This window comes from Tympanuchus pallidicinctus, unplaced genomic scaffold (genome assembly GCF_026119805.1).
Source record: "Tympanuchus pallidicinctus isolate F22 unplaced genomic scaffold, pur_lepc_1.0 scaffold14, whole genome shotgun sequence".
In the NCBI taxonomy this organism is placed as follows: domain Eukaryota; kingdom Metazoa; phylum Chordata; class Aves; order Galliformes; family Phasianidae; genus Tympanuchus; species Tympanuchus pallidicinctus.
The window spans coordinates 7535686-7552397 of NW_026294659.1; positions in this window are offsets into that span (position 1 = coordinate 7535686).

The window sequence follows — 16712 nt, forward strand, 5'->3', positions numbered from 1 at the left end:
CATCGTCAAGATTTCCAGCAGAGGATAAGAGCCTTTTTCTTGTTATCCTTCCTAGACTTAATGAGAATGACTAAGGCCAAGTTTTGTTGCTATTTGTCAAGCCTGTTTTCAAATTGATCAAGACTATGAATTAAACACAAGTTCACTGTTACGGGTCCAGTGCACCAGGACAGAGAAGACTTGCACTTGGCATACAAGCAGTTTTATTTAAAGGCTACAGATACACTTAAGCATGTAAGTGCCTCACTGTTCCAGAACAAATGTATAAACCAACCATAAAGATTTTTTCTCTTCTTGTATACAGAAAATAACTGAAAAGTTTGTTGTTATTTTTAAGGAGCTTAAGGTAACATTTTTAACGTTGGTACAGATTGGAAGAAAAAAAACCAAAACTCTGAAGTTATTTGTAATCAGGTAAGAACAAATAACAATTAAGGACTGTAATTCCAATGCTAACAATTAAGGACTGTAATTCCAATGCATTAATAAGCACTTTGCAAATATTTAGCAAATAACATTGTTTAGAGTTGAATGGGGTAAACTGAAAGAAGAGTCATACATATTTTGTGGGGATGCATTTTTCTTAAAAGCACAAGTGATCTAAACACTTATGTCCAATTAACATTTAGGTCCTGTAGCTCAGAGAAAGTATACCACTTCAGGCCAGAGGAGCTGCAAGGAGTCCCTTAAGACACCAGATACATTTCCTGATTTGCTAAGGGCATAAGGCTTCGGTTTCGCATTTGTCAGCCACTGAACTGGATATTAGCTGCAGATGCTAGTGACTTTTATTGCAGGAGAGGGGCACAAGGGAGATGCAGTGATGGAGTGGTTTTGCGTTATTTCTTCCCCTCCTCACAACAACTCTCCCCACCATAGTCATCACCCATCTCTCTCAAGGTCAGAGCAGACAGGTCTATTTAAGAGCATGAAATTACAGAAGGTTTGCAATTTCACAGTATGGAGTGTGATTAACTACTCTCTAACTTCCCCCCTTAAAGGAAGCATTATGAAAGTACATGAAGCCCACACCGTGGGCATCAGAACCCTGAGAACAAAACTGGTCTTGTTGAGAGCCAGATTGCCACTTTGTGCTCCACCTATGGTTTTCACATAGATTGTAAGCAGAGGTTCAAAGAGTAGGGGGGTGGGGGATACTACTGCTTTAAAGCCAAGAAGATACTTGTTTTTTTTTCCTCTTCTTTCTTCAACTCTCCTTTGAGAGAATTACAAGCTTGAACAAAGGCTTGAGGTTCTTCTGTATCTGTTTTAACAGACCACATACTACCAGCCAGGAAGACATGACCATTTAAAAGCAGGGAACTACCTTTAAGCTCACCCTTCAAACCCTTGGAGGAGGGAAGCCTCTCCACCGAAGGACCTATGTTTTGATTTTGCAATGAACTCAGGGAACCTTAGTGAAATTTGAGCACTGAGAAACCTCAAAAAGAACACAGGAAAATGAACACTGAGGCAAGAGAGGCAACTGAAACAAATGAAGGATAGAAGATATATGAACTTCAGATATACTCTGGTAGTGACAGCCAACAATCATCCTAGCCAGCTCAGCACAAGAAGGGCATTCAGGGCATTCTCTTCTGCGAGGATAAATCTGACCCACTCTTAAGGGACTTCTCTGCTCCCCCCCACTGCTTCCTCTCTTCCTCTTCTATATACAGTCATGTCCACGAATGCTTCTTATTCAGAACATTCATGCTTTTGTATAAGAACTCTGGCTGCAGTATAAAAAAAAAGTATCCAGAAAAAAATATAAATGCAAGTTTTAGTTCAGGTCTTGCAAAATAACTTAAGTTGATAGCAGGAATTTTCACAAAAGTGGAAAACATGAGAGAAAAGGGAAAATAGGACCAAGGAAAAAAAAAAAAAAAAAAAAAGAAACCCACCTCAGCTACCAGCCAGGTACTGACTGCAGTAGGAACTTGGGTATTTGTAGTTAAGTCACAAGGCACCTTCTAAGAAAGTGAATTGGGTTCAAATCCTGAAAATCCTACTGCTGAGACAAACATGAGCTAACTTGCAGATACACCTGTAATACAGCTGTGTTTGTATCCACAAATAAACTGAGGCCAGAACAGGGACAAATAAAGATGCTGAATTTCAGCACAGCACACTGAGGATAGGTAGAAATCTGACAGAAACACAAATAGGGATAAAGCAATAGAAGGAAAGCCACAGAAAGGAAATTGAAATTGTTCAAAGATAAATTCAACTACGCCTCTGGCAAGTATTCAAGCAATGGAAGTAGCAACACTTGGAAAAGGCCAACATAAACAAAAGGAAAGTGCAGAAACAATCAAATTTAAGTGACAGGCATAAGAACAAAAATACTAAGTATTCAAAAAAGAACCACAATAAGATGACTGAAAAGCAACAGTTGAGAAAGTAGATCACAAAAGTACACTTCCCCAAAATATTCTGAAAACGGTTATTTTCAAAGTACCTGAAGTACAGAAAATAAGTAAGAAAGGATGCATTGAAAGGATGTTTGAGATGACAAACACAGCTTTGACAGAAGTAGCTAGAACAGTTATTCCCGCTCTTGAAAGGGCAAAGATCCAACCAGACACTGTATCATACTCCTTATATCTCTACCCATTTCAGCTTAACTGACATGTGTAAACTGAGGGCCATGAAATATTCCTACACTGCTCATTTCTAGAGGCTTCCTTTTAATTCATTGCACTGCAAGAGCACATGTATCCTTTACTGAACAGTAAGCTCCAATAATCAAAATAGAGAACTATATTTTTTATATTTACTAGAAGAATTTCTGGAAAGGACAAAATTATTAGTTCTGTACATAATTTAATCCTGCCAGATAACAACAGTATCGCAGTAATGAGCTTCAGAGTCATAGCTGTCAGCTCTCTGATTTCGCTCCTTAGCTGTTTGCCATTAGCTTGTCCTCCCCAACTTTCACCTTCAGTGAAATCTGCCTGTAGAGCTAGATATATTGACCTGGAATGACACCAGATTCAGGTACTGGATTTTCTTTTTACTGTATTAATCCACTGCTTATTTGGGTTGAAATCCAAAACTTTTTAAACAAAACACTGCATCTGAATAGTCAAAAAAAGTTATACCAAGTCCTTAAACACACTTCTCATTTTTGTATATCTTTACCAGATTACAGAAGTACAAGAGCCAGTACATGATTTTTTAAAATATTTTTTAATCCAGAAGTTGTACATCTCTCCCCTTAGACATTCAATTTTCTTCAGGGCAGAATGGTCCTCACCAGGGTGGCTTCACAGTATTTCCCTTGGCCTCAGCATGAGCACCAGGGGATTAGCAGCATGTTTTGAAGCATCAGATACATGGCCATCCACCAAGGGTAGAAGGGAGAATATTTATTCAGTGGCAAGCAACCTTGTGAACTGCACATGGCAACACTGAAGAGCAGACTGAGCATATCCTAAATTTCTGCAGGTACTGAGCAATTTATTTACCCATCTCTGTAAATGATCTGAGAGAACGTTTAACTGCTTGAGAACCTGAAGCTTATTCCCCCAAGAGGCTGAAATCCTTGCAAGGCCCCAGTATGTGAAGACAATAAGAAGCATTTTCTAGGAAAATCTCCGATTCTTAACAGTTTATTTAGCTCCAAAGAAAAGTAAATATCACAAAATAATATTCAAAATACATTTTCAAATTTCAGTCAGGTTCAAAACTTACTTGCTATAGAATCCACTGAGGATTGCAAACAAGCAACATAACGTTAAAACCAATATCTGATGTTCTCCCCCACCCCCACTTCAGAATTTGGCCATGTGCTTTGGTTGCCTGTTAATGCTCTAGTCTGCCTGCCTGTCTTAACAGACTAGAATGCACGGCTTTCATTGCTGTCTAAAATAATTAGGGAAGCACACATCCAGCTAGTTGACACATCTCCTATGAGCTGTCACCACTCCAGAGCTTCTTAAAAGCTTACTGCTGTATGCCTCCTCGGCAGATGCTCGTAACATGGAAGAGCCTAGTATTTTTGGATAGCTGTCTATAGGTAATAAGCAACACCGCTTTAGTGTTACTTTTCACTTTTTTTTTTTTAATCTTCCATAAGAAATAGCATACCTGCTAAAGAGCTCTACTTCTCTTCCTCTTGCAGCAGCAGCTGCCCTCCGCAAAACATGGAAGGAAACACCATTTAACATACAAATTTCTACATTTGAGGCAATGCACATAATTCTTGTTGATTTAAAAAGATTTGAAAGTGTTCTGGATAAATGTGGAAGAATTACTGATAATTCATTGTTTTGTCTTTCCTGTAAATTTCTCAGCCCTGACCCTGCTGAGTCAACTAGAGGCTGGGAACTTATAATACTCTAATTATGAATAAGTAAATTAATTTATTTGAAAGCCCTTCAGTTTATGCATAGGGCACCCTCTAATGAATTTGTTTTCCAGGCATCAGAGATCCTGGCTGTACCTTGGACTCTGCTTCTTGAAATCTGTGTCACTCTTTCACAACCTGACATTTGCTCAAGGCTTAGTGTATTTTTAATAGAATTAAACATTCTTGTTTCAGGAAAAAAAAAAAACTGAACAGAAACCATGATTTAATGCTGATTATCTGTGTAGTTTTTATCTTCAGTGTTCTATTAGTTTGATGCTTTTCATGGGTTTAGCTTTATTGTCACACTGCCTAGGAACTCAGTCTATAAACTTAATTGAATTGTTATTTACCAATACAATTCTCTCCTGGGTTCAGTAACAAAAGCATCTACCTATGAGAAGCTGATTAGAAGAGCCAGAAAGCTAGATTTTGTTCCTAGTTTTAAAGGAGAGTAAATACCTAAAATGACAGTTCAGAAAGAAGGCAGGAAAGCAAATATTCATCAGGACCTGATCCAAACCATTAAAGCCAATAAACTATGTACACAGGTTTCAGAGGCATTTACTTGTGCTTAAAAATGCATTAAAATATGTCTTGAAGGTAAGTCAAATACACACCTCTTTGGAAAGGCAAGGAAGAAAACTAATGAAAAATGGAAATTGACATGAAACTGCTTTGGATAAGTCCTATAGTTATATGCCATTCCTGGCATGTATTCCTTTCTCCTAGAGAAAATGACGATGACTGAGAAAAGTTTCTACACATCCAGGAGAAGCAGGCAATGAGCTCACTGTTCACTGGACTGGCTGCATATCAGTAGGAGCTAGTAAAGGGATGAAGCAAAATGAAAAAGGTAGTGAAAGCATCTGAAAGTAGTTGTTTCAGCCTCAACATCAGCAGTTTTGGCACCATGCAACCTCTGATCCACCTGGCTCTTCCAATCACTTCTCAAACAGTTGGGGGGTGATCACAGTAACTCTTAGTTCTCCATTCAATAGATTTGTCTTCCTCAATCTTTAAATACACATTTTTATTTTTATATTTCCATTCAGACATTTTCTCATCCTTTTTCAACCAAACCAACATAGCCCAAGCAAACTGTCAAAGCGCAAAGATAACCCTATTATCAGTTAGTCACAATTGCAGAAGTGCTACAAAGGACTCTAGACTAGAGAACATAACTATCATTCAACAGGAAAGCTTGCCTCTTCTCCACTCCACACAGTCTTCTCATATCCATTCCAGTACCCATTTGTGTAAATCATCTCTACCTTTGAGCACAAATTTCTTACTTTTCTCCCTTCCCCTTATCTCCCCCCCCCCCCCCTCCCTCCCCCCCCAGGAAAAAAAAAACCAAAACAAAAAAAACCCTGGAGTAGGACCCAATATTCCTTGAATTGAAGCATCTTCAGTCTTTAACCTAGGATTCCTGACACACTGCACACAAAATTCATGAGTTTACACTGAAATAATAAAACTGAAAAAAAAAAAAAAAACCATTACAAAGGGATAAACAGGAATTTGGAAGGTAAGTAAAATCCTGAAGACAGTTATTTTAACTCAATATGTTGAATTAAGAGCAGCACCCTAAGGGTGTTAAAAAGTTACCAGAATTTCTTAGATACGAGGACAAGTTTAGCAACGTGTGGTGAGAGTTCATTAACTATTAAGTTAATCTTACCACAAAATGAAATAGACTAACCATGCCCCAGGCAACTTTTCATTCACAGGCAGGTAACTGCACATGAGTTTCCAGCTTCAGCTATTAATAGGAAAGTTGTTTCCTTTAAATCACTCCTGCCCCAGTTTAAGTGGTAGTGCAACATCTTGAATCTCATTCAGAATCAAGTTTAGATCTTTTAACATACAAATCCATTACTGGCTTAGATGGGAATAAGCTGATGGATTTTTGGTCAGCTGCTGACAAATAGAAAATAAGGATGCAGTTACTTTTCTTTCCTTCCTACTCATCCTTCTGCCTCATATTCCCACCTCAAAAGGTGAAGATACCTTATCTTAGGATTTCTCCAGATACCACTACTCAGCTTCTGAGATCTCTGACAGCATTAACAAGGGGAAAAAAATATACGTACACATACATATATATCAAGCTCTATGGTGTTTCAATTTACACACCTCACAGATTCATTCCAGCCCTCTGAAAGCTTGCTTTATACTGTATTAACCCTCAAGAGTACGGTGTATAATATATAATATATATTAATATATAATACATATAAATTCTATAGTATATATATATATATATAAAATATATACTATAGAATAATAAATGGAAACCATGATACTGCTATAGAAAACAAGCAAAAACAAAAGACTGAACAACCATAGCTACAAACAGCTTCCAGAAAGAATAATTCCATTCCCTCTAAGAGCACAAACTGGAGGAAGACTTAACTCTGTCTCTGATGGGGAAAAAAAGAGTAAGAGCAGTGATAGAGCAGGAACAGAGGCAAGAATGGTTTGAGGGACATTAGGATTTAACAGTTTTCATTTTTATTAGTTAAGTACACATAACTACAAAGTTAAAAACCTATACACAAAACCCTACAAGCTAGCAAGAGCACACATGAATTCCTACTATTATGCAAGAATAAGCCCCAGTTAATATTCAGGCAATGTAGATTAAACACAGGAGGTAAAAACATTTCTAAGAAGTAGTGGAAAATGAGAAGAGTCCTTTTTTCCCCCCTATGCACTGATTTAGAGAAAACAAATTATGAATAAACCAAGAAACTTAGTTCTCTAACCTTATAGGTAATCTAAATTTCCACACACACCAAGAACTTTTTGCATTCCCTTTCTTTACCTGAGAAAAAGCCTAAGGCCAGGAATCAGCAAGCACCATACTGACAGTCATGACAAGCTACAACCGTCAGTAACCAAACATTTGCCTGCAGCCAAGCATGCATATATACCCTCAAATCTGCTGTACATCTCAGGACAATAGAATATGCTGGAAAAAAAAATGAATAAATAAAAATCAACTTGTTCCTGGCTGCTGCTGGAGACTTTGAAACAGCAGCTAAAAGAAGCAGCTCTCCCTTTCCTAGATGGGACACATGCAGTACCAACTCCTTCCTCAGTTCTACCCATCTCTTTCACAGTTGCTTCTCATACAAGCAGTAATGTTCACTTTTACCTGAACAGCTCTGAAAAAAAACAGACAACTCAGAGGGCAGTGAGCAGGAGTATGGACACAGACTGGGATCAAAGAACTACAAGTTATGAAAGTTACTGCTACATTATGTTCACGCTGTACTGATTCCACACCTAGTAATAATCTAGCAGTAACAGCACAAAGCTCAGAAAGAAAATAGTTACAGGCTCTAACAGATGACTCACCCACAGCAACTCTCAGCTCTGCTATCCCTCTAGAAGAGGATGTACTTGCAGGGCAAGCATGTGCTGCTGGCAGGATAATACCAACAAGCTGGTGGCAGCACTGTGTTCTCGTGTACATGACATATAGTGATGGTAAAGGAAATAGAGGAAATCAGCAAGCTGTCTGCTTCACTGATCTTGATTTATCAGCAGTCACAATTCACTCTGACACACTGACCCACTGCAGATCTCTTCAAGGGTTAAAAGAAAAAGGGAACTATCTATAAAGTCTTCCGCTCTTTCACTCAATCTGCTATCTGGAATCACAGACCAGTGACCATTTCCAAGGTATCTATTTCAGACCTATCACCTGCCTTTTGTTAAAAAAAAATTAAATCTGTAGGAATGATAAGAATAATTTAACAAGCTATTAAATAAAATATTGCCAAAACATAAATAAATAAGTACTCTAAAATTAAAGACAAAGACTAGAAATCATTCCTTCTCATATCACAGCTGGGGGAATCATTATGAGGCAGCTGGTGGCTGAGAGGCATGCCAACATCAATCTATCAATCTCTGTTTAACTGTATTAATATGTCAAGGTCTTGTTATTTGTATTTCCTATATCCAAACAAAGGGGTTTCAAACTGCCTGACATTTAGCAAATTGGCAACCTACTGCCTTTACTTACATTATATATCGTCTTCTCAGAGTCCATGCCAAAGGCAATTGTGTTTTGATGACTGTTGAAAATCAGCTGTGATATTTCAATACACTTTGGGTGACCATGCTAGAAAGCAGGGCTTTGGACCCAAGGTGCAGGAAGCCTTGTCACATACCAGACAAAGCAATTCACAATTTGCTGCTGTTGCAATCAGCAACGAAAGACCAGCTAACCCAAAAACAGTCACCTGCAATACCCAAGAGCTTGGAGACCTACAAACATCCCGGTCTAACATACACACAGCGGCCACTGTTTCATTCAGCTCCATTAAGCTCCTGAGCATCAATCTGTGTTTATTCCTGCATCTTGATATGGCAGTACAAGCCATATTGATAGTTTTGAAGCAGCATATAAAAATGGCAGAAGGATTTGCAAGACAATCAAGAGAAGTCAGAAAACAAATTCCAAGAACTACTATGATTACACGTGTTTTGGTGCTTACTCAAATTCTTGCTAAAGATTTAATGCACAGCTTTTATAGAGGCCACTAATAGCAATGGGAAGAACACTGAAAAGCAAGCTGCATAAAAATAAATGCAGCTAACAAACAATTCTTGACTTAGAGCAGTTCCTAACATTTAATGCAGGCTGTAGATCCTGGGCAAGGCTGTATTGATTCAAGCCTATGGAAGCACCACACTGTAAAATGCCTCCTATCTTCATCCTTGCTACCACAGTTATGTGGTACAGGCACTGTGAAACAGCGCAGCAAAGCTATGCTTTCATAATATAATACAATTACAGAGTACTAAGGAGAAGATATATCAATTGTACATCATTATAGATGAAATATTTCTCAGGGTGCTTCTGCAGGGCGCCGCTTAGACTGCTGATGTCCCACATCTACTGCAGTAGTATGACAAAAAGAGGCCAGTTTTGAGAATAGCAATGAGTCGTCTAGGATGCTTTTTGGTTGTTTTTTGTTTGTTTGCTTTTAGAAAAGTTCATATTTCAGGTGCAGCCCTTCTGTAAAATATTCCTGCCTTTTAACATTTACCCTAGAGCCTGCAAATGACCATACGCTGACACAAAAGGCCAAACGCATACTTTTAAGAATGAAAAGTATTTTAAATATCAAATTACTTATTCCCTTTTTTTGGGTGGGGGATCAGGGGGATGGGGAGGAGGGTGGAGAAAGGAAAGAGGGGATTATCCTTATTCCTGACTGAGAAATACATAAAAGGAATGTTTTTTCTCTGCTGATCAGACTTGCTTTCTTTTTCTGTGTGAGCCTCTCAAAGCCTAGCAACACAAATACTGCAAATCAGTTCCCCACTCTGTGTAGGTGGGATCATACTCATAAACATCTTATTTTGTAGGTCCAGTGCCATAGGCACACTATTTTGGACAAAACCACTGAAAGAAAATTCAAGATAGTTACAGAACCAAGTTGGTTTCAGCACTGGCACAGGACCTACTATCTCTGCCTCTGGCTCATTCAACATTAAACAAAATTCACTTGGCAGGCAGTCAGATGGCATGGTTATGGCATTAATTTACTAACAGAAAGTAACTGTTTTCACAGTGCTTTCTTGCTGTTGCTGCTATGTGATAATTGCACCTGAAAAATGACTTGCGTCTGCATCAATTTTTAATGGTTCCAGCTCTTAGCAATATCATGGCCCCAGTATTCTTGCTATTAGGTCTAAAGCAAAAAGGTATTACTATGCAGGTAAAAGGATCCTTTGATGGATCCATGTTATATTTCTGGTTCCTTCAGAGACTGCATACGGCCTTTGGCAAGCCAATTTACTTTCTCATCTATAAGGTAAGGCAGTAATAGAACAGCAGCTCCCAGAGGTGTTCTATGTTGCCTAACTTCTGAATAGTGAGCCCTTCATAAATATTAATACCATCCAACAGAAATGCATAAAATACCAGTACCTAATGATGCAAGCAGATCTGACTCAGGATCTGGCAGATAAGGGTCCTGTTCCTACAGAAAGCCAGGCACAGGTATCAGGAATCGGCTGGTTCGTCTGAGCAGGATCCTGAGCCCCCATGGGTAGGACTGACACTTGTCTTGCCTCTCAGACACTACTATGCAGAAGCTTGGATGACAGATGCTCCCTGAAAAGCCACAATGTAGTTATGCCCTCTACAAGAGACAGAAGAATTGGGGTTTTGCTGTTAACAAGACAATTTCCTTTTATCCATGCTGGAATAAGATAAAGACCGATTATGGAATGTAATGCTTAGCTGGGCTTCACTGTCCTGGCTGGCAGTCCCCATGTGGATGTCATTGTGACTCATTAGTAAAACACCAGTCTGGGTTAACCACGCCCTACCAGGGTGATAGGGGCTTAATGCTGAATAGCTCCAAGTGTTTCAATATGGGCATAGTACATTGATGTAAAAGCCCACTTGAAGTGGGGTGGTTAATGATGGATAATTGTCTACTAGAGGTTTCTATACTTTCTTTCACAGACCAACTGCTCGAAGTCAGGGCTCACTTCCTTTCTCAATGACAGCAAACCACATGTCAAACAATCTGCCAGTCTAGCTGAGAACAGCATGATAGATCTATGTAACATACTACATTCTAGATAATTTGCTGAAAAAAAATGTATTTAAATATTTATAAATCTGCAGTTGTTTAGTTTTCCTGTGTTTCCTTTTAAGCTCCACTCTTTTCTGAACACTGCAAACTAGCACTGAATGTAGTCACATCAGCCAGAACTAAATAAAGAAATTCTTGCAAAATGGAAAAATACTCAGTTTTTAAAGAAATAGGGCTACTCTCAGCAAGAGGCAAAGCATACGAGAGAAACCAAATTTATCATTTTGCAAGGACAACTTGTGCTGCCAACAAATCATAATTGGCATGTCATTTTGATAATGATCCTCATTGTCAGTGGTACAGTCTTGGGGCAGTCTTTAAGTTACTCCCAGTGATTAGTAATTAAATAAGAACAGTTAAATACCCCTCTCAAAAAGCTAAATTAAGCAAACCTACAAATAAACTTAACACATACAGCAAGTAGGCTACTACACCAGCAGCTTACAGTACCAGTCAAGTCAATTTTCATTTGGCAATATCCAATCAGAGTACTGTGAATTCTCTGCTTCACATGAATCATACATCAGAAATCATTATCTATAACTGCCTGAGAAAACAAACATTACAATGCATTACAACAATACCAAGAACAGAGTTCTGAGATATTTCTTCTGGATTTAAAAAAAAAAAACAAACAAAAAAAAAAAACAGAAAACCTATTATGAGACATTCCAAGAATTAACAGATCTCTCAAGCAAAGAAGTTAAATAAATTACTTCAAAAGCTCCTTCCCATTATCAGGATTTTATTTGACATCAATTTAATTTGTGTTTCACAGAAAGCAACTCCACACTACTAAGAAAGGAAGAAATCAATAAGTGTGAAATCAAGCACAAAACTCAGAAGGGTACCTTCTGTTAAAGGCAATAGGTGGGGATGGGTGATGGGGAAGAAAGCTTACGATGCCTATTTGAGCCCATAGTGTCAGAGGGCTGATAACTGCTGAATGACAGCCCTGATATAAAAACAAAACAAACCACAAACCCACCCTGATCACTTATGCAGTTAACCAATTCAAGAACATTAATTCTAGTGCAGAACTTTACTTCACCCTTCTTTTAATCTCTTTCTTTATAGCTGAGGTTGGACTCCAGAGGTACAGCAATTGGTAATTGGGAGAGAAGGTATACAGAACAGCTTTGAAGTAAAAAATTACGTAGCTGAGCCACTGCAAGACGCAGCTGCCTGTACCACAATTTGCTGCTTCTCTGCTTCTCCTATATTTTGTTCCTGACTTTAACCGATTCAAAGGGAGTAACTAAACTAGAGCAAGACCAAGTATTTTCTGAGAGAAGAGCCAACCGTAACACATTAGATGTATTTTCAGCCTAAAGACAGTCACTGAAGAGACAGATGAACTGAAATGAAGTCCAAATCAGAAAGGTTTTTCAGGGAAAGGAATGTTTGAAAAAGCAGGTTTACAGACCATGTGACTGTGACAAACAGGACATGAACCTTGAAAAAAGAGCTTCTCATCATAGCCTAGAGGATTTCATTAGAGTGCAAGTTACACTCCATGATAGATTCAACTGTGTATATATGTACATAAGTTTGAGAGTCACAATGCAAACATACTTCTGTGTATGTACACTAACTTACAATGTGCTCTATTAATTTTTGAAGATCTAGAAAGAATTTGCAGGCTAAAACTCACACATCCATTTGCTGATCACTTCTGTTCCTTAGGTAAGTATCTTTCAGTCCTATTGTGATGTTATAAAATCCATGCATCTCCTTTGAATAGATATTTTATTACAGTATAATAGATATTTTATGAAGGTAAGATAATCTATTTGTTTACCCTGCATTAAATATTTAAATAACTTGTTATGAAAGAGCACTCAAAATCTTTCAAAGGCAAATAGATTTTTCCACATATTTCCTTCTGATCTCTTCCAGCAAGAGCTATTAAAGTTGAATTGCTTGTACTGCTAAGTCAGAGCACACATTTTGTAAGGCAACACAGATGGGTGTATCACACAAATAAAAACAAAATTGTGAAACAAACCTAGAACTTAGAAGTTCTCTTTTGCATTCCTCTTCTGAAACATCTGAGATCTATTCCACCTCTGGACAAAAGTGACCATATCTAGTCACACTTATCATCCTGCAGGTAGCAGAAGGCTCCATCTCATTAGTACAAACTAGTTCACTAGGTTTTAATTTAGGATACAACATAATGAAAAGAATAAAGATCTGATTAAAACAAACGATAAAGCCTGACTCTACTATATTAGGAAACAGGAAATCACATAGCCTTACCAAGAAAGAGTTCTGTTTCATCTCAGAACTCATGGGTGCAGGAAAAGAAGTTAACCTCAAGTATTTGGATCTGACTTGAACAGACAAGGTAAAGTTATTCGGAGGTCGACTCCGGGGGTTTTGTGTTTTGTTTTTTGTTGTTTTGTTTTGTGGATGACTTTTTTTTTTTTTTAAAGAAATGGTAACTGGACAGGGTTAGTTACCTCGATGTAGCACTGACTTAAAGTTGAATAGCTTTTCAAGTCTCATGCTCAGTTGAAATATATTCAAACTCTACAGCACAGAAAAGATCAAACCCACTAAAGTAAATCATCTGATAATATAAGAATCTCAAATCTTCCTTTAAAGGAACAGGCTTATAAAAACCTTATTGTAGCATGCAGATATTTTAATATTTACTCCACAAATCTCTGCAAGAGGATATAACAGTAAACCAACCTTAAAAAGCTTAGCCTCTAAGCAAATAACTTCCAAAAACATCAAATAAGATAAATTCAATATCTATTACTGACACAGCATTCATGAAATATTATTTTATGATCTTAAAAAGATCAGTTATGTCTCAAAGTCAACTACAAAAAACTTACATTGTTTATTTCTAAAATAAAGAATCTCGGTTGTTTACAATTAAGCACACCATTTTTCCACTCTGCAATACTTATAGTTCTTATTTTATTGCCACAGAAAAATTACTAGCAGTAATATATTGGTGTCTTCAGTGACAAATTGTCTTGTAAAGCAATGGGAATCCATCCTTCCACTCTAGGCTCTTCTTTTATTCAATATTGATTTTTATTTAGCTACAGTCAGTCAACGAATTTAGCAACAAAGAGAAGATCTCATACTTCAAAATTATAAAAAGATATGCAGAGGAAAGTAACCAAAATTCTAATCCACAACCTCAACCATACAACCTTTTCCCTTTACAACACATTTCTTGAATACTAAACTCTTCAAAGGCCGCAGTGAGCAGCTAACACCTACCACTAATTGGTTACATAACCATTTAAGTAGGATTAGTATCATAATCTGCTCCGGAACTTGACAGCAGGAGATGTGGTTCTGCAAATAAGATATTCATTTACAGAGACCTTTCTGAAGTTATATAAAAATCCAAAGAACGTAAGACACATAACTTAGTTACAATTCCACATTCCCCATCAGACACCAGGAAAATTTAGACTGACATCCATTGCCATAGTACCACGTGTACAATTTCTCCCCCTCCCCTTTTTTTTCCCCCTTCTTGTTTTTTGTTGAGAGGTCAAATCCAGAACACTAGAAGTTCACTGTAATGCTATAATGTGATGGAAAGTATAGCAATAATAGCAGAGTGGCAAAGTCTTTGGCTACACAGAATGAAATCAAGCCCAAATGCAGCAGTCGTGGACTCCGTAATGAAGGAAGAATTTGTTTACCATTGGAAGGCCTCGAGTATGCAGGGATCTCCACCAAAACACCCTCACCTACACTGCTAACCCTTAAATGAAGTCTGGAAAGGGATGGATCCTGGCTGCACACTTTCTAGTCACTGAGCAGCATTGCATACAGCCGAGCTCCCCTGGGTTGGCCCTGCCTTCCCACTCAGAGCTCAATCACCGTTTCAGGGCATGACTTAACATTTCCACTATGTTTCTGTATTCTGTACATGTTACAGAGCAATCCATGATACTACATGCTGTATCTCACGTATTCACTTTGGAAGTGAAGACCTTTTCCCAGCTTTTTTGGTCAGTTGCATAAAATCCACTCCTATTATTCTCTTGGAAAGCTTTCACTTTCTTGCTCCTTTGAAGATACCACAGCTCTTACTGTACTCCTCCATAGAATAATACAAAAAAACATGAAGATGTTGCCTGAGGGAGAGGTTCATCTTGTGCACTTCTGCATAGAACCAGACAGGACACAGGCTTCTGCACAACTGTTTGCGTTCCTCTTAAACAGGGATTGGTTGCTTCCATCCATTCCCCCTCTCCCATGGAGTTACCACTGCTCACTCTTTGGTAGAGTATTTTAAAAGCTGAGTTTATAAACTGATGTGTCTCTTTATCCCTTGAAGCAATACAAAAATTGGTCAGAGCTTTGCTTAAAAAACGTGGTACCTTCATTACCAATCTTAAGCATTATGGTAAGACAAATTCCTCCAGTGCAGACCTTTTCCCTATAAGCAGAAAACAGCATAAAAGTCATCTGACTGATTTTTTACTTTTTCAACTTGAAGAGTACATAAAAAGATCAAGATTCTTCCATTTCATTCTTTTAAAAGGAAAAACATCTCAACAGAATAATGGTTCGTCTTGCTGAAGGAATGGAATCCATTGTCTACACTACCTTTTCCATGTTTCAGAATATCTTGTTTCCTCAAGAGCCTACTTGCTAGCTACTCACCATTTAACAAAATACAACAGAGCTGTTATCACACCTCTAACGTGCTTTTCTACCAGTACATCTCATCATGTTCCTAAAATGCTACCTCAAGTGTAACTTTTTCCTTTCCCGATATCACAAAGAGGGAGAAGAGATCATAAGACTTATCCAACCCCTGCTAACAGATGAGAGCCAATTTCAAAAGCAAGCAGTAGCTCCCTACACTCATCTGATGGATCTTACCATCACATTTTGTCCCTCTTTATTCTTCTCAGTTCAAAACTTACACAAAAGTAAAACACTGATGTAAAGCCTTGGATCTTTTTTCCTTTCCAGACATTTCATTCTTAATTTCCACAGTACAGATCAAGGTTAAACGGCTACATAGTTGTTTTTTTCCTAGCCTTGGTTACTGTACTGACTGGCATGCAGAACTCAAAGGATAGAAAGAGTGCAGAAGCACACACACCTCTGAGGTACTTTCTTGGGTCTATGACTTTCCACCATAAGTATTTTTAAAATAACCATAGATGTGGCTTTGTAAATAAATCATAGTGAAACTCAGGAATCATTTACAATGCAGTCTCCTATTCTGAGAGGAGAGAGAACTTGACATAAATCCATTTCTGTCATTAATAAAAAGAGCTGAATCCAAGCAAAATTGAAACAAACTGTCGGTAAGGAAAAATCGGTATCCTACATGTTCTGATCAAACAGTGTATTAGGAAAGGACAACTTGTATTTTTCATGAGTACTTCCTCTTCTGACTCCACTGTCACTTTTTGGTTAAGACTCAATAAACGAGAGGAAAGGAAAGAGAAGCAGAACTAGTACTCTGCTATCACTATTACTGTTGCAGTTTTTCCTTTTAACTATGATTTCGTTATGCTGTATCATTTTTTAATAAAAGCATGTACAGAGATATTCAAGGACATTATAAACTATCTCAGAATTACCTCTGCTGAGCAAAGAAGCTTGGTCCACTGCTCTTTTAAGTAATGGATACTCTAGAATGCAAGATGCATTTCTGGACCATTAAAATGTGACTCCAATTAAAGGAAGGTATTTTTTCATGACAATCTTTTATTATTTAATTATCT